The following is a 2,715-nucleotide window of genomic DNA, read 5'->3' as shown; positions in this document are numbered from 1 at the left end:
TACACTTACATCAGCTAAGTTTTAAGTTAAAAATTATAAAAGGAGACAAAAAGTAATTCTATAAATATAAAGGGGTCAATTCAACAAGCAGTTATGATCATTGTAAACACATGCACTTAACATTGGAATACCCAAATGTATAAGCAATTATTAGATATAAAAGAGATATAATACAATATATTCTATTCTATCTAGTGATTTGCATATGTTTAACTATCCTTCATTCCTGGGATGGATCTCACTTGATCATAGTGGATGATATCGCCAATGTGCTGTTGAATTTCGTTTGCTACTATTTTGCTGAGTATTTTTGCATTTATGTTTATCAAGAATATTGGAAGGCTGGGTGCTGGGTGACTTCAATACTCCCCTCTCAGCAGTGGATGGATCATTTAGACAACAATTAAATAAACATCAGCTAATAACCACACAATAAACCAAATAAATGTGATAGACATTTACAGAACATTTAACCCAACAACTGCAGAATACACATTCTTCTCGTCACCACAAGAAACATTATCCAGGAGCGATCATAAGTAAGGCCACAAAACAAGCCTTAACAAATTTAAGAGAATCAAAATATTTTTAAGTCTGTTTCTTGACCACAATAATATAAAACTAGAAACCAACAAAAGGAGGAAATTTCAGAAGTTACAAATACATGGAAATTAAACAATGTGCTTCTGAATCATTGATTGGTCAATGAAGAAATTTAAAGAGAAATTTAAAAATTTCTTGAGACAAATGAAGATAGAAATACAATGTACCAAAGCTTTTGGGATACATCAAAAGCAGTTTTAAAAAAAGGTTATAGCAATAAACACCTGCACCATAAAAGAATAAAGATCTCAAATAACCTGATATGTACCTCAAGAAACTAGAAAAATAAGAACAAACTAACCACAAGATTAAGAAAGGAGAGAAAATACTAAGGATATGAGCAAAAATGATGAGACAAAAAGAGTCAATGAAACAAAGAATTGTGTTTTGAAAAAATAAAATTGACAACCCTTTAGCCAAGCCAACTAAGGAAAAAGAGAAAGACTAAAACATTCGGATGAAAAAAGAAATCACAGAACACAAAGGATTATGAGACCATTTTGAATCATCATATGCCAACAAAATGGATGACCTAGAAGAAATGGAAAATGGAAATGGAAAAAATCCTGAACATGTATAACCCTTCTAAATTGGAGAATGAATGAACAGAAAACTGAATAGACCAATAACAAGTAAGGACATTGAATCAGTAACAAAATGTCTTGTGCTGGTGGAAAGTTTAGTGCTTGATGGCTTTACTGCTGCATTCTATCGTACATTTAAGGAAGAACCCATACCAGTTCTTCTCAAACTGCTTAAGAAAATTAATGAGGAAGGAATACTTCCAGACTTATTCTAAGAGGCCCTCATTATCCTGATAACAAACCAGAAAAGGACAGAAAAACCATTAAAAAAATAAGAAAACTGGCTGGGCTCGGTGTCTCATGCCTGTAATTCCAGCACTTTGGGAGGCCGAGGCAGGCAGATCACGAGGTCAGGAGATCGAGACCATCCTGGCTAACACGGTGAAACCCCGTCTCTACTAAAAATACAAAAATTAGCCAGGCGTGGTGGCGGGTGCCTGTAGTCCCAGTTATTCGGGAGGCTGAGGCAGGAGAATGGCATGAACCCGGGAGGTGGAGGTTGCAGTGAGCCGAGATCTCCCCACTGCACTCCAGCCTTTGAGACAGAGTGAGACTTTGTCTCAAAACAAAACAAAACAAAAAACTACATGCCAATACTATTTTTTGTTTGTTTTTTAATTTAATTTTATTTTTTGTAGAAGTAGGGCCCTTCCTATAAAATCATACTGGTCTTGAACTTCTGGGCTTAAGCAATCCTCATGCCTCAGCCTCCTGGAGGGCTGACATTACATGTGTGAGCCACAGCACCCGGCCGTCCAATATTCTTGATGCACATAGATGCAAAAATACTCAACAAAATAATAGCAAACTAAATTCAACAGCACACTGAAAAGATCATCTACTGTGATCAAGTAAGATTCATCTCAGGAATGCAGATGGTTAAACATATGCAAATCAGCAAACATGACACATCACATTAACAGAATGAAAGAAAAAATCATATGAACATTTCAATAAAGGCAGAAAATGCATCTGATAAAATGCAACTTCTTTTTATGATAAAGATTCTCAACAAGTATAGAAAGTGTAGCTCAACACAATAAAGGCCCTATATGACAAACCTACATCTAATACTATACTAAACAGAAAAAAATTGAAAGCTTTTTTTTCTAAGGTCCGGAATAAGACAAAGAAGGTTCCTTTCACCACTTCTATTGAACACACTACTCGAAATCCAAGTCTGAGCAATCAGGCTAAAAATTGAAAGAAATCAAAGCCATCCAAATTGAAAGGAGAAAGTTAAACCATCCTTGTTTGCAAATGGCATGATCATATATATATATAAAAAACCCTAAAGACTCTACAAAAACAAAACGATCAAAAAAAAACAAACAAACAAACAAACAAAAAAAACAAAGCTTGTCAGAACTAATAAACTAAGTAAAGTTACAGGATAAAAACCAACACACAAATATTCATTGCATTTTTATATGCAAATAGTGAACTATCTGAAAAAGTAATTGAGAAAACAATTCCATCTATAATTACTGCAAAGTAATAAGACATCTAATGAGAAATTTAACCAAGG

Source organism: Mandrillus leucophaeus, unplaced genomic scaffold (genome assembly GCF_000951045.1).
Source record: "Mandrillus leucophaeus isolate KB7577 unplaced genomic scaffold, Mleu.le_1.0 Scaffold817, whole genome shotgun sequence".
Taxonomy (NCBI): domain Eukaryota; kingdom Metazoa; phylum Chordata; class Mammalia; order Primates; family Cercopithecidae; genus Mandrillus; species Mandrillus leucophaeus.
The sequence above is the reverse complement of the archived record's forward strand: the minus strand, read 5'-3'. Positions refer to the sequence as shown.